At 37.0% G+C, this 23,001-nt stretch overlaps 2 non-coding genes across 2 annotated transcripts; one reads left to right on the top strand and one right to left on the bottom strand.

Annotated features, from left to right (window-relative positions):
- The first annotated feature begins 1,049 nt into the window (after positions 1-1,049).
- Positions 1,050-1,156, top strand: LOC141702651 (small nucleolar RNA R71). Its single transcript, XR_012567215.1, has one exon. It is a non-coding gene; the product is annotated as a small nucleolar RNA R71 (small nucleolar RNA).
- A 7,001-nt stretch (positions 1,157-8,157) lies between these two features.
- Positions 8,158-8,264, bottom strand: LOC141702650 (small nucleolar RNA R71). Its single transcript, XR_012567214.1, has one exon. It is a non-coding gene; the product is annotated as a small nucleolar RNA R71 (small nucleolar RNA).
- Between the last annotated feature and the right edge of the window lie 14,737 nt (positions 8,265-23,001).

Consider the following 23,001-nt stretch of genomic DNA (forward strand, 5'->3'; position numbering starts at 1 on the left):
AACTGGGCATTTGTTCCAGAGCCTCAGCGAAAGGTATATTGATGTGAAGTTTCTTGAACACCTCCAGAAACTTTCCGAACTGTCTATCCAGCTTTTGTTGCTGCAATCTCTTAGGAAAATGTGGTGGAGGATAGAGCTGGTTCTCCCCTGTATTAGCCTCAGGCAGAGTGTGTTCAACAGTAGTCTTCCTTGGTTCCGCCGCTTTCTCCTTTTGCTTAGATTCTTCACCTCTAATTTCAGCTTCTACTTCTTTTGCCTTTTCAGCATTAGCTACTTTTCCAGACCTTAAGGTAATAGCCTTGACTTGCTCTTTAGCTTCCTTCCTGCCTGGTACTTCCGTGTCACTGGGAAGAGTGCCAGGTTGACGATTGAGCACTGCATTGGCTAATTGACCGATTTGATTTTCCAAGGTCTTGATAGAAACCGCCTGACTCTTGCACAACAGCTTAAGTTCCTCAAAATCAGCACTAGTAGGTGCAGCTGCACTTCCCTGTTGAGGATATGATTGCCTTGTAGCATACTGCTGTGGTTGCTGGAATCCAGGTGGGTTAATCTGTTTACTCACTCCTTGCTGATATGGTGGCTGAATAGCATTCTGATTATTCCCCCAGCTGAAATTTGGATGATTTCTATTGTTAGGATGATAGGTCGCTGGCACAGGCTGCTGTTGTCGCTGATAATTATTCACATACTGAACAGATTCGTTGACAAGAGAACACTGATCTGTAGCATGAGAACCTGCACAAAGCTCACAAACCATAGCTATTTGATTAACTCCATACGTAGCCAGAGAATCAACCTTCATTGATAGCGCTTGGAGCTGGGCTGCAATAGCGGTGGCTGCATCAACTTCCAGAATACCTGCTACCTTGCCTGACGTCATCCTCTGAGTTGGGTTTTGATGCTCATTTGCAGCCATCGTCTCTATAAGATTATACGCCTAAGTATAGCTTTTAGCCCATAAGGCGCCTCCAGCTGCTGCATCGAGCATGGGCCGAGATTGGGCCCCCAAACCATTATAGAAACCAGTGATCACCATCCAATCCGGCATTCCATGATGTGGACATTTTCTCAACATTTCCTTGTAGCGTTCCCAAGCCTCGCACATAGATTCTGTAGGTTGCTGCGCAAACTGAGTAAGAGCACTCCTCATAGCAGCAGTCTTTGCCATCAGATAAAACTTCACCAGAAACTTTTGCGCAAGATCTTGCCACGTAGTGATGGACCCAGCTGGTTCAGAATGTAACCAGTCTTTAGCCTTGTCCCTCAGTGAGAATGGGAAAAGCCTCAACTTGATAGCCTCATCAGTCACGCCATTATACTTAAAAGTGCTGCAGATCTCGACAAAATTCCTTATGTGCATGTTGGGGTCTTCAGTTGCCGCTCCTCCAAAAGAAACAGAATTCTGCACCATCTGAATAGTGCCCGACTTGATTTCAAAGGTGTTAGCTTGAATAGCCGGATGAAGGATGCTTGACTGAATGTCATCAATTTTAGGCCGAGAAAAATCCATAAGAGCTGGATCAGCTTGAACAATACGATCTCCCATGTTTACTGGTTCTTTCTGCTCAGTTCCTGAATCCGAATCCTCAAAATCTAACTTCTCCGGAATATCAAGAACTTCGTCTGTCTCCTCAGCTGTATCTAAAGTCCTCTTGCGAGCACGAGAAAGAGTTTGCATAAACGCTTGCTAAAGTACCTCAAACACAACCGGAAAAAAAAATTAAGTAACTACTACGTCCTAATCACTGAGTCCTAATGACCAATGATGGTAAGTACATAAATTAAACAATTACGCCGAGTCCCCGGCAGCGGCGCCAAAAACTTGTTAGGGCGAAAACACGCACTAATATTCACGCAAGTATACGCGTTCGCAAGTAATATAGAATACTTTCTAATTCGTTCCCTCAGAGACTCAGACTAAATTATTGTCTAATTAACTCACTCACCAATGTATGATTACTTCTCAATGTTAAGATACTAACACTTAAAATTGTTGATTAAATATTAACTATAATTAACTACTTAATTAATCACTTAACTAGCACTTCAATTTATCAATAATAAAACACTCATGAGATCACAACTTCATTATTACTTCCTTCTATAGCCATTATTATGACCTTTAGCATGTGACAGTGATGATATTAATCGAATAACACGAAACTGATAAAAGCCAACTTTCATTGTACTAATACCATTCTACCAAGCATCCACAATTAAGATAGAAGTTGAATAGTCATCAATTATGTTGAGTTCCCATATGTCTACAGAAATTGACAACACAACGATTTAAGCACAAGTTATTCCTTTTGATTACATAGGGCAAATAAAACTGTTAGAGTTACCCACTAATCATGCACAACGTACATGAACCTATGCTAGCATGGCAAGTTCTAAATCTCAAGATCCACCGTCACTTTACAAGAGATTAACACCCTATCTTATATGTTCGCGACACACATAAGACGAATACGCACAACCAATACTAGATATCATGCAATCATCACACACTAAAGTATTAAACAATTAACTAAAGAATTCCATAATAAATTCGTTGCAACCCCATGATCACGATTAGCCAATAAGAGCACTTATCGTCATCATGGGTTCATATGAAATCATGATAAACAAACACAAGAAAATAATAACTAAACTAATTATATTAAAACAGAGTACGTCACAAGAGTAAATAAGTTCAAAGCAAGAAAACTAGCATCCAACGTTACAACGAAACAAGAATCACAAGAATATATGCTTCCTCTTCGTTGCGGTGTGCTAAATCGGTCTTCTTCCTTATCTCCTTCGCTCCTTGCGTAAAAACACAATCTTCTCCAATCCACACTTGTGAAAACGTCTCAAATCTACTTATATAATAGTCCCATAAAACTCAGATTACATAGAAGTGGAAACCAAACAGAAGTAGAAGTCCTAAAATAATTTTTCTTTTTTCCCGACCCTACGCGGCCGCTCAGCATAGCTGAGCGGGCGCTCAGCTTGCTGCGCGGCCGCTCAGCAATGCTGAGCGGGCGCTCAGACCTCTACTGGAAAAATTCTGATTTTGCTCCGTTTCTTCACCGTAATCTGCCCGTTTCTTTCCTCTCGCAATGGTGAACACATGCCAAGGCTTATTCTTGATGATTCCTCCCCCGAAATGCAACTAAAACCCTGAAATGCATAAACACTAGAAAAACGCATCAAATACACAAAATACTTGATTTCAAGACACCAATTTAAGCCATTTTAAGATGCTCTAAGTGGTATAAAATGCCACTTATCAGAAGATATCAGTCCGATCCAGGTGACGACCACTAGAAAGCAGTGAACAAAATCCTTAAGTACTTGCGAAGGACTAAGGATATTTTTCTTATTTTTGGTGGTGAATCTGAGTTGAAAATAGAGGGTTATACTGACTCTATTTTTCAATTAGAAAGTGATGATAGCAAATCCATGTCAGGGTACGTGTTTACTTTGAATGGTGGTGCGATTAGTTGGAAGAGTTCCAAACAGTCTACAACGGCTGACTCCACAGCGGAAGCTGAATATATAGCTGCAAGTGAGGCTGAAAAAGAAGCCGTTTGGATGAGGAAATTTGTTTCTGAGTTGGGAGTTGTTCCTAGCATTGAGGAGCCTATTGTGTTGTATTATGATAACAACGCAGCAATAGCACAAGCTAAGGAACCAAGATCTCATAAGAATTCCAAGCATGTCCTGCGGCGCTTTCATCTGATGAGGGAGATTGTTGAAAGAGGAGATGTCAACGTCAAGAGAGTTAACACACATAACAATATAGCTGACCCTTTAACAAAGCCACTTTCTCAAAGTCACTTTGCTCGTCATAAAGACAAGATGGGTATTAGATACCAGGGTGATTGGCTTTAGTACAAGTGGGAGATTGAAAGAGATGTGTCATAAGTCCAATCATGTATGATGATTTAGGAATAACTTTTATGTAATCTGTTTTGATTTCATTGATATTAATAAAAGATTTGTTTTGTTTTTATTGCGGGCTTTATCTATTTAAATGTTTAAATAAGATATACCATAGTTTAGAGTAAAGCTTTTTTATGGATTATGATGAGATCATAATAATGAGACCTAAAAGATGATAACTCTGAACTTAATTAGTTCCTGGTCGTAGGATTACTAACTGGTAATTAGTAACCCGCAAAGATCGGTACATACTATGCTTGCTTCATTATAAAGGATGTCTGTTCTCATAGACATTTGTGTGGTGACACTATAGCTAGTATGCAGGTGCTTATTATAGAATAAGTTCACTGAACATGACTCACACAGCTGAACAACTGATGGAGTTCACCCACGTGTCAGCAGATGTTCACATAGTGATAGTTGTACAAGTATCCTTAGACTTGAGGTCATCATAGTCATCTTGTGTACACTGAACTATACTTTGATTTAGTTCTTAGTCTCCAGGGACAATAATAAGGGCCCTACTGGGTGTAGGAATTTGTACACGAAGATAGTGTATGATCAATAAAGGATCTACCCCTTCCAGTGAAGGAAGAGAATGTTCAATGTTGATCCACTTGTGCTAGTTCAGGAATCTCTGGCTAGAGTGAATGAAATTAGAAGGGAGTTTCTAATTCACATTAATTACAACTAAGCATAGTGAATGGGAAAGCATATGATTAAATAAGATAGGCTTGACACGAGTTCCATACCTTGTATTTAATCATGACATTGTAGGGTAGAAGGAATTGATTGTACTGTAACTATTCACTGAATAGGTTCTTGGTATTCTAAGTAGTGAATTCGTATTATCCGGATAGTCGCGATATGCTGATATGTATCCCTCACGATGTAGAATAAATATGATTAATTTATTAATTAATCATATTTAATGAATTATAGAATATATATATAAATAATGATAAAATAGTTTTATTATTATTTATTTCTACTACCGGCTTAATATTGAACCTACAGGGTCACACCATAAAAGAGAATGATTTGATGGTGGAGGAATTAATTAATAATGGCTGGTAATTATTTATTTGTGAAATAAATAATTAATTAGCAAATTTAATAATTGATTAGATGAGATTTAATTAATTATAAATTAATTAAGAAAAAGTTCTTAATATTATTAATTAAGAATTTAACTTTTGGAAATTAAATCAAGTGAGAGAATTATTTTCTAAAGTGTTTAGAAAAAGGATTAATGATTAAAAGGTGTTTTAATTATTAGTTAATTGGTTAATGAGAATAATCAATTAAAGTGTTAATAATAATAATATTTTATGGAAAAAATTTCAGCTGAAATTTTTGCCTATAAATATACTGTTATAAACCCTATTTGCCTCAACCAAAAAAAAGGAAAACCCTAATTCTCTCAACTCCTACCTCCTTCATTATTTCGATCTCTTGGTGGATACCGGTGGAGTGCTTCACACTTGAGGAACAGCTGCTAGGGATCTTCGCTCATCATTCTTGGATCAATTTTAAAGGTTAGTAATCGATCCCATATGTTTTATCCATGATTTGTATGCGATTAATATGGATTTTATATAAGGAAAATGTTATACCATGCTTCTGTGATGTATAAAATCCTACAAGTGGCCTACATATTCCCATCTACCAGAAGATGCAAACACTTTCAAATCCCTAAGCATTGTGTCATGGAAATTAAAAGACTGATTATGACAATAGAAACTGAGTTGAAGGTGAAGAAGATAAAAATTATTGAAGATCTTGAAATGATCACCATCTTGGGAAGATATCTAAACAATGATGAGAGCATGCTATCAATGAAAAATATTATGACAAGGATGATGATGAGCAAAAAAAGATGAACATAAATCTTTTGGCTAAAATCTAAGTCATTCTAGCAAAAGCAGTGAGAGTTATAAAATGGAAAAAGTAGCAAGGGTGATGAAAATAAGAGAAGTGACGGAGAAGGAGAAAAGAAGAAGAGTCAATAGGACAAAAATGGGAGAGACACAAAGAAAACGACAATAAGCCAAAAATCTATAACTCTACAAACCTCAATCCAACTCCCTATCCAATTAAACACTCTAATCATTTAAAACTCCAGGCCTAAACATTTCTACAAACTCACATCCAACTCTTGTTAAGTGGCATTTATATCCACTTATAACGCTTTGTAAAGCTTCGAATTGGTATTTTGTACTCAAGTTATTTGTGTTTTTGATGTATTTTGTAGCGTTTTTGCATTTCAGGCATGAATCAAGGAAAAAGGAGGCTTATCATTATTTTGGTGCTAAATTGGTGTTAGGAAGGTGTTTCAGATGTTCGTGTGTTGATCGCCATCGGAAACCAACAATTAAAATAAAAAGCAGATTTTTTTCCAGAAGGTCAGCGCGCCCAGGTTGTGATAGCGCACGCCCGCGCCGATTGTCAGAGTTGCAGTGCGCCTGCGCGCGGGTCGATTTCCAGGAATCCTGTTTTGAATAGAAGACTGATTTTTTGGGCTCTTGGATGATTTGGGCTATTATATAAAGACAACTTAAAGACGTTTTTAATAACAAAGACTAAGGAAAAGACATCGAGAAGACCTATGAGCACAAATACAACCAAGGCAAAGAGGATCTAGTTTATTCTTGTGATTCTTTGGTAAAGTTGTAATCTTGGATGCTAGTTTTCTTATTTGTTGAACCTATTACTCTTGTTTAACGTACTTCGATTATTATTCAGTTTATAAATACTTAGCTTATTATACCATGCTTTCATCGGGACCCACGGTGATGATGAGTTCAGTTATGGGCTAATCGTTATCGTGGGGTTCCAACGGATTTACTTATGGATTTTATTAGTTAATTTGTTTTGATATCTTAGTGTGTGGTGATTGTATGATTTCCTAGTATTGGTTGTGCTTATTCGTCTTATGAGCGTCGTGAACTTATAAGATAGCGTGTTAATCTATGTTGAAGCGAAAGTGAATTTGGAGGTTTAGAACTTGCCATGCTAGCATAGGTTCATGTATTTGTTATGCATGATTCGTAGGTAATTTTAACCATCTTACTTTCCCTATGTAATCATGTTAGATAACTTGCGTATTAAACAGTTATGTTGTCAAATTCTATAGACATATAGGGTCTCAATATAATTGGTGTCTATTTAGCTTTTATCTCTTTTATGGATGTCTGGTAGTAGGGTATTCGTGCAATGAAAGTTGGCGTTTATTAGTTTCATGTTATCTGATTAGTTGTCATTACCATTGCATGCTAAGGTTAAGAACAAAGGCTATTGAATTAAGTAGTAATGAAGTTAGAATCCCATGTTTGTCTCATATAGTAAATTAAACCTTTTAATCTCTTTGTTAATTATATCTTAGTTAATCGTAGTTATAAACAATCTCAACTTGTTATCATCTTAGCATTGAATCATAACCATACCATTGTTGCATAAGTGCATAAATTGAAGTTAACCTAAACCAGTCTCTATAGGAACGAACTAGAATTAATTATTTATTACTTGCGAGCGCGTATACTTACGTGAATATTAGCGCATGTTTTCATCCTAACAAGTTTTTTGGCGCCACTGTCGGGCACTCTGTGTTAATTTTTCATTTATGTGCTTGACATCAGTGGTCGTTAAAGTTCACTAACTCGGATATTTTACTTACTTGTTTACTTGTTGCTTTTTCAGGTACTCTAGAGAGCGTTTATGCTAACGCATTCTCGATCTCGAAAGAGAACACTAGATAAAGCAGAGGAAGAAGTTTTAGTAGAGGAAGAAGTTCTTGTAGAAGAGGAGAAAGTTGAAGAAGAAGCTCTTCTTGAAATGGGTGAACCAGAAGCAAATACAAAGGCTTTGATGGATTACTCTCAGTCGAAGATCAATGATATACAGTCTAGCATTATCAGACCATCCATCACGACTAACACTTTTGAAATTAAGGCTAGCACGATTCAGATGGTGCAGAAATAGGTTCAGTTTGGGGGTTTTCCGACGGAAGATCCCAATATGCATATTAGAGATTTCATCGAGATCTGCGACACCTTCAAATTCAACAATGTGTCTGAAGATGCTATAAAGCTAAGGCTTTTACCATTCTCTCTAAGGGATAAAGCTAAGTGTTGGTTGCATTCTCTACCACCAGGCTCCATCACCAAGTGGGAAGATCTTGCTCAGAAGTTTCTCACTAAATTCTTCCCTATGGCGAAGACAGCTGCAATCAGGAATGCTCTTACTCAATTTGCGCAGCAATCGAGAGAATCTTTGTTTGAAGCTTGGGATTGTTATAAGGAGATGCATAGAAAGTATCCTCATCATGGGATGCCTGACTGGATGATTATAAACTTCTATTATAATGGCTTGGGTACAACTTCTAGACCCATGCTTGATGCAGCATCAGGTGGACCCTACGAGGAAGCATATGATTTGATTGAACTGATGGCTGCTAATGAATACAAGAACCCTTCTCAAAGACTGACTCAAGGCAAGGTAGCAGGAATTCTGGAGGTGGATGCAGCTACTGCTATAGCTTCTCAGCTTAAGGCTTTGACAATGAAGGTGGATTCTTTCGCTAATTATGGAGTTAATCAGATCACTAGTGTCTGTGAGCTTTGTGCTGGTGCGCATGAGACGGAGCAGTGTGCTATTTCTAGCGAATCAGCTCAGTTCGTGAGCAACTTCCAGAGGTCGCAGAAACCAGTTCCAGCCACTTATCATCCCCACAATCGCAATCATCCTAACTTCAGCTGGAGTAACACTCAGAATGCGGTGCAACAGCCTTATCAGCAGTATGCAGCAAAGCAGTACAACCCTCCTAGTTTTCAGCAACCGTAATATGCACCAAGAAAACAACTCCAACTGCAACAATCTAATAAAAAATCTGAATTGGAGGAGTTGATGCTCATGTGCAAGAGCCAAGCAGTTTCTATCAAGACCTTGGAGAATCAAATTGGGCAGATTTCCAATGCCTTGCTGAATCGACAACCTGGTACACTTCCTAGTGACACAGAAGTTTCAGGAAAGAATGAAGCAAAAGAGCAGGTTAAGGCAATTACATTGAGGTTTGGGAAGGTTGCAAGTCAAGAAAAAGCTCAAGTTCAAGAATCTGAAGATGGGGCTCACGAATAAGTGCAAAAGGAAGCAGAAGTGGAACCAAGGAAGAAAACTGTGGAACACACTCCTCCTGAGGGTAATATAGGTGAGAAATAGATCTATCCTCCACCTCATTTTCCTAAGAAGCTGCAGAAGCAGAAGTTGGATAAGTAGTTTGCGAAGTTTCCGGAGGTGTTCAAGAAACTTCATATCAACATACCTTTCACTGAAGCTCTTGAACAAATGCCTAGCTATGTGAAGTTTATGAAAGGTATTCTCTCTCGGAAAGTGAAGCATGATGACTTAGAGACCGTTGCTCTCATGGAGGAATGCAGTGTAGTGCTGCAACAAAAGTTGCCTCCAAAGCTTAAAGATCCTAGAAGCTTCACTATTCCTTGTACTATTGGAAACTTGTTGTTCGACAAGTGTGTATGTGATCTGGGAGCTAGCATCAATCTGATGCCTTTGTCTATCTCCAAGAAGTTGGATTTACCTGATCCAGAGCCTACTTATATGTCCTTGCAGTTGGTCGATCGCTCTATTACATATCCATGAGGCATTGTGGAGGATGTCTTAGTCAAGGTGGACAAAATCATCTTTCCTACAGACTTTATATTTCTTGATTTTGAGGAGGATAAAAAGATTCCCATAATTTTGGAAAAGACCATTCTTGGCTATGGGCCAAATCTTGATTGATGTGAAGAAGGGTGAGCTTACTATGTGAGTATTGGATCAGGATGTGACTTTCAATTTGTTCAATGCCATGAAATTCCCTACTGATAATGAGGAGTGCTTAAAAGTGGAGTTGGTTGCTTCTGTGGTTACTTCAGAACTTGATCAAATGCTAAGGTCTGATGCCTTACAGAAGACCTTGTTTGGCAATTCAGATAGTAAAGATGATGAAGGTGATGAGCAGTTGCAGTATTTGAATGCTTTTCCTTGGAAGTGAAGGTTGGATATGCCTTTTGAATCTCTTGGATTGGAAGAGCTGAAAAATTCTCTAAAGTGCCTCAAGCCATCTATTGAGGAAACTACTACACTGGAGTTTAAACCTTTGCATGAACACTTGAGGTATATGTTTTTAGGTGATGCATCTACTTTTCCTGTTATTATTTCATCTAACCTTTCAGGTAGTGATGAGGAAAAGATCTTGAGAATTTCGAGAGAATTCAAATCGGCAATTGAATGGACTATAGCAGATATTAAGGGAATCAGCCCTTCTTATTGCATGCATAAAATTATTCTAGAGAAAGGAAGAAAGCCAAATGTTGAGCAACAAAGGAAGCTAAATCCGATAATGAAAGAAGTTGTGAAGAAGAAAATTCTCATGTGGCTAGATGCAGGGATAATTTATCCTATTTCGAATAGTTCTTGGGTGAGTCCAGTTCAGTGTGTGCTGAAGAAAAGAGGTATCACTATGGTCGCTAATGATAAGAATGAGCTCATTCCTACTCGAATATTCACGAGACTGAGAGTTTGCATGGATTACAGCAAGCTGAACAAGGCCACGAGGAAGGATCACTTCCCTCTTCCCTTTATTGATCAGATGCTTGACAGGTTAGCTGGACATGAATACTATTATCTTTTGGATGGCTATTCGGGCTATAATAAGATTTGTATCGCTCCAGAAGATCAGGAAAAGACTACCTTCACTTGTCCATTTGGTATGTTTACCTTCAGAAGAGTTTCTTTTGGGTTGTGTGGTGCACCTGCCACATTTCAGAGATGTATGATGGCCATTTTCTCTGACATGATTGGTCAGAATGTGGAGGTGTTCATGGACGATTTCTCTGTATTTAGTGATTCTTTTGATGAGTGCTTGCAAAATCTTGGCGCCGTTCTTAAAAGGTGTGTTGAGACCAATCTGGTTCTCAATTGAGAGAAATGTCACTTTATGGTGAACCAGGGCATCATTATTGGGCACAAGGTCTCTAGTAAAGGTCTTGAGGTGGATAAAGCCAATGCGGGGCTCATTGAAAACCTTCCTCCACCAATTTCTGTTATGGGGATCCACAGCTTTCTTGGCCATGCGGGTTTCTATAGGCGATTCATCAAGGACTTCTCTAAAATCTCTAAACCCTTGTACAATCTTCTAGAGAAAGATATCCCCTTTAAGTTTAATTACGAGTGCCTAGCGGCTTTTAAGATCTTAAAGAATAGTTTAATCACGACACATGTCATAACTGCACCTGATTGGAATGAGCCTTTTGAGATGATGTGCGTTGCAAGTGATAATGTAGTTAGGGCAGTTCTTGGGCAGAGGAAGAACAACATATTTCTTGTGGTCCACTTGTTAGTGTTTGTGCCCTAGAGACAACACTATGATGTTTTAGTTTAAGACATTAGGATTATTAAGGTTTATGTTCTATCGATTATTCTATTTATAATTTATTAATTCTTAATTTACTGCAATATAAATGTTAGATTAATAAATGTCCTTGGAATATGATATGCAATTCTATATCTCTAAGTACGTGACTTAGAAATGAGATTATGAGAATAGTATCAATATTCCTAAAGGTCCCTAGTCGAGTATTAGTATTAAGGGACAATAATAATTCATTAAGACTGGTGTGCTTGTTGACTGATGATCACATCTCATTGATCATAGGTATAGTGATACTAAAGTCAAAAACACAGGCAGATGTATATGTACATGGTGCTGGACAGACCCAATGTGAGATTCTACATGTCTGTTGTGTCATAAGTAATTCTCACAGTGATAATGATGTAATGGTCCTTAGACCTGAAGTCATTATATTTCTATACGAGAATTAATATACATTGATTCCATTAAAAGTTATCTTTGACCGGGTAATGATAAAAGTGGACATTGGGTATATTATGAATCATATGAGAAATATGAATGATCTAGATGGGATTTAACCCTCCTATTTTAGGAGTGATATTATTGGCCTCTTGTGTTAGATAGACTATAAAATGCGTGGCCACACTCAAATGTTGATATGATATGATAGTCTACTCATTGATCAAGGAAACTTGGATTAAACTATGATGAGGATGACACATTACATGCCTCTAGTTTAATCTATAATATTTGGTTAAAGGGATTATATTACATTATTCATTATTCACAAAAGGTTTAATCGATCACCGATTCAATTATTATTACTTGGGTAGCAATGATGTATTACTAGATGCCGCTCATTGTTTGTGATTTTAAATTAGATTTAAAATTTGTTGCCAACGTAATAATAACCTATAGGGTCACACACTAAGAATGCTTGAAGGATTATTTAATTTAAATTGGATTTAAATTATATTAAAGTAATTCGAATTATTTATAATATTAATTAAGTATGACTTAATTAATTAGATAAATATTGATATTCGAATTTACTAATATTAATTATGAAATTTATTTGTTAAATAATTAAGTGAGACTTAATTATAATATAAATAGAAATTTCAAATTAATAATAACTCCTAATTAGTTAAGAGTTATAATTTGTTTTTATACTCTCTATATAATATCTCTTGTGTGGCTGATTTTGTAAGCAAGTTTTTTACTAAAATCTTAGCCACCAAGGGAGAAGATGGAGATAGCGAGAAGAAACGAATTTATGCTAGTACACATCCAATCCTTGAGTTCAAGCATTCGTGTGGATACCGATAGAGCGTAGATCGTGAGAGCGGGATGCGTGGTGATTGAACAAGCTTTGGATCTCCATTAGTCAACCAATTGGTAAAGCTTCTTAAAGTAAACAATCTGATCTATGAATTAAATATATGTTTTTCGCATGAATCCTGCGGTGGATTTCGAAAATTCTATTTTTTTACGTTTTTAATTACTGTTTTCGTTGCGTTTATGTGCTCGAAACCCTACAACTATGCTAGTAAGACCCTAAATGGTGCTCAAATGAACTATACTACTACCGAGAAAGAACTCTTAGGCATTTTCTACGGTTTGGAGAAATTTCGATCTTATTTGCTTGGGATGAAGGTGACAGTTTTCATTGATCACGCTGTAATTCGCTATCTTATCTCAAAGAAGGACTCGAAGCCTAGACTGATTCGATGGGTTCTTTTACTTCTAGAGTTTGAGTTGGAGATCAAGGATAGAAAAGGTACTGAGAATCAAGTCACTAATCATCTCTCTCGTTTAAAGATCCAACTACGACTTTACAGGATAAGACATTGATTAATGAGTCTTTTCCCGATGAGCAGTTATTTGGGGTGCAAGAGGAATAAACGTGGTTCGCAGACATTGTGAACTACCTTGTGAGAAATATTATGCCTCCAGACTTGTCCTCTGCTCAAAGGAAGAAGTTTCTTCATGAGGTGAAGTGGTACATGTGGGATTAGCCATTTTTGTTTCGGCAAAGAGCTGACCAAATCATCAGGAGATGTATTCCGTACAGCAAAATGGAGGGAATCTTGCATGATTGTCATTCGACTATTTATGGAGGCCACTATGATGGAGAAAAGACAGTAACTCGTATCCTTCGAGCAGGATTTTTCCAGCCTACATTGTTTAAGGATGAGCATCAGTTTGTTTTGAAATGTGATCGTTGTCAGCGTGTTGGTAATATGTCCAAGAAGGATGAGATGCCTCTTAATGTGCTTCTCGAGGTTGAGGTCTTTGATGTTTGGGGAATTGACTTCATGGGGCCATTTGTTTCATCTTGCAATAATCAGTATATCTCAAAATGGTTTGAAGTTAAGGCTTTACCGACAAATGATGCAAATATAGTGCTTAATTTTCTTCACAAGTAGATATTCACAAGATTTGTGACTCCAAGAGTTATAATTAGTGATGAGGGATCTCATCTTTGCAATCACAAGTTCACCGCCATGATGCAAAGATATAATATGAATCATCACATTACTACAGCCTACAATCCTCAGACTAATGGTCAAGCTAAGGTATTTAATAGAGAGATCAAGCGTATTTTAGAGAAAGTTGTATGTCCATCAAGGAAGGATTGGTCTTTGAAGCTGGATGATGCTCTGTGGGCGTATCGAAGAGCATACAAGACTCCGCTAGGCATGTCGCCGTTTCATATGGTTTATGGTAAGGGATGTCATTTACCTGTGGAGCTAGAGCACAAAGCATATTGGGCGTTGAAGAAATTGAACCTTGATATGTATGCAGCTGGAAAGAAAAAGATGCTTCAATTAATAAACTCGATGAGTTTCGACTTCAAGCATATGAGTACCACAAAATGTATAAGGAGAAAGTCAAGAGGTGGCATGATAGGGGTCTAGTGCTCAAATCATTTGTGCCGGGACAAGTTCTTTTGTTTAACTCTCGTCTTCGTCTTTTTCCTGGGAAATTGAAGTCGAGATGGTCAGGGCCGTTTGTTATTAAAATTGTGTTTCTGTTATTCCCTAACAATACAACAAGAATTACAGAGGGGGGGGTGAATGTAATTCTGGGTTCTTTCTGGGATTTATGAAAAATGATTCTAACTCAATTTATATCTAACTGTTTGATTTGCAAAGTGCGGAATACAAAGTTAAGTTAATCAAACATAAAGTAATAAAAACTCAGGTCTTTAAAACATTCTGGTGGATTTGAATGTATCCACCAGATATATATATATATATATATATCAAGAGAACCCTGTGAAGCTTGAATAACTCACAGCTGCTTTACAAGTAAACAAACAAACTACAGAAAAATTCTATAGAATATAGCTTACAAATGTTTCTCTGCTAAAAATGTGTTTGCTTAGTTTTTGTTGTTAGTTATTCTATTTGCTACACTTGGTTTATATATCAACAAGTTTACATGATAATAAGACAAGATAATAAAACAAAATATATCAAGTCTAACTCCATGCTGCTTCACTACTCTATTCCAGCATCTTTGAATATCTTCATAATAGCATGGAAATGGTAATGCTTCTTTGTTCTCAAAACCCTACTAAACAGGCTGCCACATTCCTTTTCAAACACTCGACGCATGTGACTGTGTTGTCACTGTCAATAGACATTTGAATTGATCATCCGTCGGGTACATGCTTTTTATTCGTCGGGTAGCCTTGTTGATCATCCGTCGGGTATCCTTGTTGATCATCCGTCGGGTAGCCATTTATCACTTGACTCCATTTCATTTGTGCAGAATTACAAGATGTCTTATATTTACATTTAATCAACCTATTCTGCACATCTACTAGCAGCCTACATGATGCATAAGCTACTACAAAATCTATACAAAGTTGTTTGTAGAAATGTGCTACAGTACTTATTGTTACATAAGATACTCACCCGATGGATATCAGTTAGTCATCTGTCGGGACTATATTGAATCATCCGTCGGGACTATAATTGATCATTCGTTGGGTGCTACAAAATTCACTAAGTTAAATCTACTAAGGTGTTTTGTTTAGCTTATCAGCAAGTACACAACATATTCCTAACAATCTCCCCCAGTTTATATCTACTAGAATTGTAGCCATAAATTAAGAGAAACTTGATGATAACAAAACACCCTAAAAATACAGATTAAAAAGTAGTAGATAAAACTAATAAGTGCTACAATATTTACTAGAAATTGAACAATGTAAAGTGTACAAAGATTTTCTCACAATCATTTTCAAGGTGCTCCTCTAGTCTGAGCAGATTATTCTATTTCCTTGATTGTCTAGATTTCTTCCCCAGCTTCCTGTTATTTTCTTCTATCTGATTTTGGAGTTGTCTATGGAATTCAAGTTCATCAGATTCTGAGAGATCTAACATTCCTTGCATTTCCAGAAGAGTTTCATTGCTATAAATGCTCAGTTGGTCCTCTAATCTAAAAAAATCTCCTTACTCCCTTATCATCCATGAATTCCATCAGCCAATAGGGCCTTAGATGCACTCTACTTCCTGTGTAAGGAATAGTTAGAGTCTTTGGAAGTGCATCTTTAGCTCTGACACTCCTCAGTTCTTCAATCTTTTTAAGAACTATTCTTCTTGAAGTCACATTGTATCCAAAGTTGTTTTTGAAGGATGAGTAGACTTTAATCAGAACATATTGGCTTTCTTGGAGAATCCTGTGAAGAGGCCATGTTATCTATTTCCCTCCCTTGTATTTAAATACCAGTCTTTCAGGAAGGTGTCTGTAAGCATCAATTCCTCTTATTTCTTCCAGTTCATCCAGATAAAGGTTTAGGTCATAGAATTCCTTAATGTCACAGATGTACATTCTAATAACCCCAAAATTTTGAACTTTTTGTAACCCTTATGAATAGTGTTTTTGCTGATATTTCTGAACAAGAAAAATTTTCATGCCACACTATGTAGGGGTTCTGTTATTGATATTCTGAGATTTTATTCGTACTCTATATTGTATATAAATGTATGTAAAGATCGTCAGAATCCAATTCCGAACACTTTGATTTTTCCCGGAAATCCACTAGATACAGAAAGAATTGAGTATAAGGTAACAGGATAAAAAGGATTTAAATTAAAGGATTATAAGAGAGGATCATAAAAGGAATATAATATATTGAGAAAGGTTAAGGAAACCCAAGTAATAAGATCCTGGGTATGATCCCTCAAACGAGAAACGAGAACGAAAGTTAAGCGAACCGTATAACAGATCAGCGGTCATTAGGCAAACAATTAGGAGTTAATCAAGGAGGTTAGGGATGATGAGGTCATCAAACCAATAAGAAGAGGGCAAGTAAGGGGTGATGACATAGCAAAGGTGACATAAGCATGACATAGGGGGGAGGAGGTGTAATTGGTTTTTAACCACACAATTTTCAAAGTTAATAAGGTAATTAACCAAAATCAAATCAAAAGCAACCAAGCTAAGCTAAACAAATCACAAACACAAAAATCATTTCCTTTCTTCTTCAACATTTGCTCTCGGCTTTTCTTCATTTCAAGAAGAAGAAATTTCAAAGTTCAAGTTCCAAGCTTCCTTAATTAGTAAGGTAATTATCTTGTACTCCTTATGCATAGATATGGATATCCTATAAGTTTAAGCCTCCAATTCATTCTCAATCTCTTCCAATAAATCAATGAAGAAGATAATGAATAGTGATTTCAAGATTTTTAACTTGATTTTTCTTGTTTTTCCTTTAAGATCCAAGCATCCCTAAGACATCTCAAGGCTTCTTAAGGCTTCCTAGCTACTCACATCACTTCAAGGAAGGTATAACATCTCCAAACCCTAGCTTTACTTTGTATATTAGGATGATTTTGATTGTTATGGTAAAAGAGTAGCTTGATGCTTGCATGTTTAGAGTTTGGGTTGGAGTTGTAGTAAATTGGATGTTGAAATCTTATTGATTAGTTAAAGGACTTAAGTATAGTTTTAAATTCATGTTTGAGAATAACATAAATTGGAGAACTTGAGGTGTTGGGGCTGTTGTAGTATGGTATGGATGGATTTTGGTTGTATTAATGAATTGGGGTTGCTTGGTGGTTGATTTGGAATGGTATAAATTTGGGAAATCGCGTAAACATAGCCGTCGTAATGCATGATTTACTTTAGACTGTTTTTGATCTTAACATAAGGAACCGTGAACTCACTGCTCTGTTTTTACCATTGCCATTTTTAGATAGTTCATGTTACGAGCTTCATTTTGATATGTGGTTCGTTTGATTCCGATGTACGGTTTAGGAGAAACGGCCGTTTTAAGTAACGACATTTCACAAACGAACCTTTACCCCTCGCCTTACTTTGAAACCTTGGTTAAAGACCTTAAATGACTAATTGGAGTATGAAACAATTATGTTAAGTGGAATAGGAAGTTGGTAAGACACTCACGAAAGAATCGCCTTAAAACTCGTAATGGTTAATTTATTAAAAATGGTGGAGCCGAGGGTACTCGAGCGACTTAAGTGAATCGTTAAGCGCAAAGCGAGCGTTAGAGTCTAAATTGGTTAAATTATATATTTATAAGTGACTTTGGTTTAATTCCAACTTATATGTTGTTTATAGGTTACCAGACTCGTCCCAAGCCATTTGTAACCCCCAGTCGCTTAGGCAAGTTTTCTACCCGTATAACTGTTGTTGTGATGTATATGTGTATATGCATGATCTTGTGATAAATGCATATTTGTTATTAGCAAATTCTTGCGATATATTGTAGCATGTGATATGGTATATATGCATGACTATTTCATATTCTTGATTTATATATCTGTTGGTTCAAATGCTTATGAGTTGCATAATACCTATGCTAGAGATAAGCAGTAGTTGCGTATACCCTGAGTATAGGGGACCCAAAGGTGAACCCTTTTCTAAAACCGGGAGTAGATGTTCCCGAGTATATGATATATATATTTATATATATATATATATTGATATAGTTTTCAAAACTATTAATCGAATAAGGTTTATTCGATAACTTTATATTATTTAATGAATATTACTTGAATATTCATTCGAGGACTTATGACTCACTTTATATTATTTAATGAATATTACTTGAATATTCATTCGAGGGCTTATGACTCAGTTTATATTATTTAATGAATATTATTTGAACATTCATATGAGGACCTATGACTCCGATTATTTTCTGAGATATATTCTTTATTTTATTAAAGAATAAGGTGTCGATAATCAAACTTATTTTTTTTATTATTCAAATAAAGATAGTACTTTCGTATAAGTATATCTTTGGTTATTTAATACCCATTTCAAGTATGAGTTTAACACTTCTACTTCGATTATTTTTATAGAGATTATCCTTTTTGGGAATATTATTTAAATAATAATATTCAGATATTTTGTAATATATTGGGACTGATTTATTTTAATAAATCAGCAGTACTCCAAACATTCTTAAAAATGTTTTCGAGTCTTCAAAATGACTTTTAAAGTTTAGAGCGGATCCCAAAACTCGTTTTAAAATTTAAGATCTCCCTTTTTGAAGGGGACTTGAATACTCGTTTAAAAATCTAAAGGATCCGTCTCTGGGGTGTATTTTACATTCGCAACGAGGTTGCTGTTTTGATAAATGAATTGATTACTTACCCAACGTTCGGGAAGTAAGTCCATCTATTGAGTCGGCATAAGCAACATGGTCTCAGTGGGCGTCCATGAAAGTGTAAGTGGCTCAGTGGGAGTCCATCAAATGCGTAAGTGGCTGAGTGGCAGTCCAGCATAAGGTCCTATTGCGACCAGGGTGATGACCAGTGGGGAATTCGTCCATCTACTAGTAGAAAAGGTTACTTATTGGTATCTTTGCCTGATCAGCAAGATATCAGGTTTATGCCAAGGTTTACTCCTTTCCAAAATTCATTGGATATTGCAACTCTGTTTATAATTTTTATAACAGAGGTTTTCAAGGAGTGTATGAAATGTATATATATATATATAGGTGTATATATATCGGGACTTAATGAAGTATCTCGTAACTTCATTATTTATAATGATATTTCAAGGATTGAATCTATTCAAGTCTTATCTTGTAGTCTCATCTGGGTGATGAACTTTCGAAACTGATTATAACTTGAACGGTGGTAGTTCAAGTAGTATTCGGATATAAGTATATTGGAGTATCTTGTAAGTTCATTTTTTAAACTTATATCTAGTAAATGATTATCTTGGCATGTCAAAGATTTTCGGAAAAACGTTGAGACAAGGTTAGATATATGAGATCATCTTGCAACGATATTTTTATACAGTTATAAACTGGAACTCTGTGTATATTAGGCATGGAAGAGGACTTCCAAGATTTTGAAAAGTATATAAGTATATATACTGAATATTTTGTGACTTCGTCTCATTAAGATATCAAACTTGGTTCATTTCTTCTTGACCAAGACTTTCATGAGTATTATGAGAATGCTCATATATTGTTAATTATTATACATATTATTTCGGTGGGCTTGTTGCTCACCCTTGCTTTCTTCTTCATCACACAACAACAGATAGAAAAGATGAACAGGACCAAGCTCCCGATTCGCAAGCGGTTAGGAAACGTTCCGCAGTTTCCTGTAGGCGTTGATGCCGTTATAACCGAGGTAGGATCTACTAATAGGCTAGGCTTTTAACTTTTGATGTACCAGAGTTATGTATATTTATGAATTGTAATAATGGCAAGGAAATGTAAATTTATTCAGAAACCCTTTTTAAGGTGTAATGGCATATAATTGTGGAATAAAGTGACTTGTATTATTTTTTTGGTATTCATCTCTGAGACTATAACTTGTGGTGTGTGTGTATATTGTGGGGTCGCAGTATGTAGTAGTTGGTTGTTTATTAAGATTAAGTGTTATTAAGGGAAATGGAACTCGTAACAACCCGGATCCCCGACCCCGGATTTGGAGGTGTTACAGAAATGGTATCAGAGCCAAGCGTTATAAACCTCAGAGATGATGTGACGTTAAGATAATAAGTTCACTAAGATAATAAGAACTCTTGCCAAGTTCATAGTCGGACTACCTAACGTAGTACTGACAGTTAAAACCCTTATGGGAACCCTTATAAATATCATGATAGTAACATAGTTCGTTCTCGTATAGGGCAGCGGAGCACCGAACCCTGAGGTTCAGGAGCATCAGCATGAGGATGTTTTATTACATGTTGGAGATCAAATTGTGAATCTGATAGAGTACCCTAACGAGGGACCGGATGAGATTTATATTGAGAATGTTGCGATTGAGGATGTTATCCCAGAAGGGATTGTTGCCGAGGAGGATCTCGTGGAGGATCCTGACGAGAATGAAGAGAGGACCGCTGAAAAATTGATGACCGTAGTCAGGGCGACTACCAGAGCAAGAGTGGCCGCGAGGGTGGCACTATAGAATGAAGAGTTACCAAGGGCACAAAGGTTAATAAGGGCAAAATGAGTGGGGCCTTCCAAGGTACCAATTATACCAGTATTAGACCCTCTTCCCGAGGCTCCTAAGACATCCATGAGGTTCTACCAATTCCTGTTCCCTCCCCTGTACAGAGCCCAGCACCTACTGAGGAAATGCCACCTTTATCTCCTGCACCATTGTCACCTGATGCCGTGCTTGGTTATCCATTTAGATCCCCTGGGCCTGCACCACCTGCACCCCATGGACTGCTAGATGTAACCACTCACGCTTCTCTTATCGCCGATTATTACATGACTTTGGGTGGCCTGTCCGAGGCCCGTAATGTTAGGAGTGATCTGTTGGATCGACTTACTGTACCAAGGATTGAAGGCGGGGTACTTCCGGCAGGATTAGCTCTTAGCATGGAAAGGATTGAGGCTATCACCCGTGTTACAGCTAGAGGCCATCTTGAGGGTCAGATTGATCCAGCTCTACTTGCCACTATCTTAGACCTCATCACCTCTGTGATGGAGCAGGTTAGGGATGTCGTGCGTGCCCGCATTTCTTGATCCATGGTAGTGCGCAGAGCCAGAGCGATCAGACAAGGGTTTCATGTAGCACCGCTTTTGGAGGATTAGCCTAAGTTATGAATGATTAGTTTTAATGACGAGATGATTATCTATGGTAGTACTTTTGGGATATAAGCGATCAGATCAAATGATGTAATTCTCTTTAATGTGTTCAGTAGTTGTACCCTCAAACAAATGGTTATGTATATATTCGTTAATTTCAGTTCAGATCAGTTGTTTGTGATAAGTTCATATTGTTAATTGCACTATTAACACTTAAGAGAGTGTCATGAAGTTTATAGAACTTGAGAATTCATAATTTGCAATCATGCAAGGACAGAACGAGGGAAAGACTTAAGCAAAGTAAGTAAAATAAATATCCAGAGATTCTTAAAAATTTTCCAAGCATTATGCCCCCATGAGGAATAAGATTAGGGGAAAACCTTGAATGTGATAATTAGGGAGGTTGTAATTAAGATATAAGGAACCCAGAATATAATGAAGTGGAAAATGAAGATTTTTAAATTAAAAGATGACCCCAATTATGTGGAGTAGGAAGAAATATTTAGACTGAGAAAACAGAAGTCGAGCAAGATAGGAAGAACCAGGATGGTACTCCTATTGGGCAATCCATGGACCTGCCTAAAACAAAACTTATACTTTTACCCTAACCACCACCTTGAGGAAACAATGTGGTGTAAAATTCTTTCAGGACCTTTAAGTCGCTAAGCTCTCAGAGTTCCAAGGGAATAGCTGACCCAGCCGAGGCAAGAGCCTGGCTAAAGGAAATACATGAATCATTTAAGATTCTAAATGATTGACGAATCAGAAAATATTGTTTTTGTCACTTACCCTCCTAAGAGAGAGACCACCCACTGGTGAAAGACCAAGAAAGGCACGGAGCAAGAGGTTATGATAAACTGATTACAGTTCAGTCAATTATTTTCAGGAAAGTACTTCCCAAGGTTATGGAGATAGTGTAAAAGCTTTAGAGCCAAAACAAGGAGGACGAGTATGATGAATTATGAATCTAAGTTGTAAAAGTTGTCAAGATTCGTTCTGAGGACACGAATCCAGAATGACGGGATGTTTGAAATCAATGCTTATGTTATGTTAGTTCAGGAAATAATGATAAGAGAAAGAAAATAAAAAGAAACTGAAGTGGAAAGGAATATAAAGGCAATAGAGTTTAAGGAATAATAAGGAATTTGGGTATGAGGTAACCCTAAAGACTTGTAGCAATAGAAATAAAAAAGTAAGTAATCATCAGGATGAGGGTGATTCACCATGCGTTAAATTGATGGTTGAAGGCATAAGAGATACATATATATTGTACCCCCTTCAAGTTGGAAGGATTCGGGAAACCTTGAGATAGTTCGAAGGATAAATAATGAGACGCGGATAGACCGAGGAGACAAGAAATTAAGAAATTAGGAAAATTGGATGAAGGAAGTGACCTTCAAGAATGTGGAGTGTGAGACCGGTGGCTTGATACCCAGGAAGGAAGACGCCAGGAATGACAGATATCCCAACATTGAGATGACTGTTGAGATAAACAACAAAAGTAAATACGGAATTATTAAGAAGAAGTTCACGTTGAACACGACCAATATCTTCCAGGACATCCTTGTTATCATTACCGAATCAGGCAAGAAAAGTGGATAACCGTTATTGTCTTTTGGAG

Source organism: Apium graveolens, unplaced genomic scaffold (assembly GCF_009905375.1).
Source record: "Apium graveolens cultivar Ventura unplaced genomic scaffold, ASM990537v1 ctg5419, whole genome shotgun sequence".
Lineage (NCBI taxonomy): Eukaryota > Viridiplantae > Streptophyta > Magnoliopsida > Apiales > Apiaceae > Apium > Apium graveolens.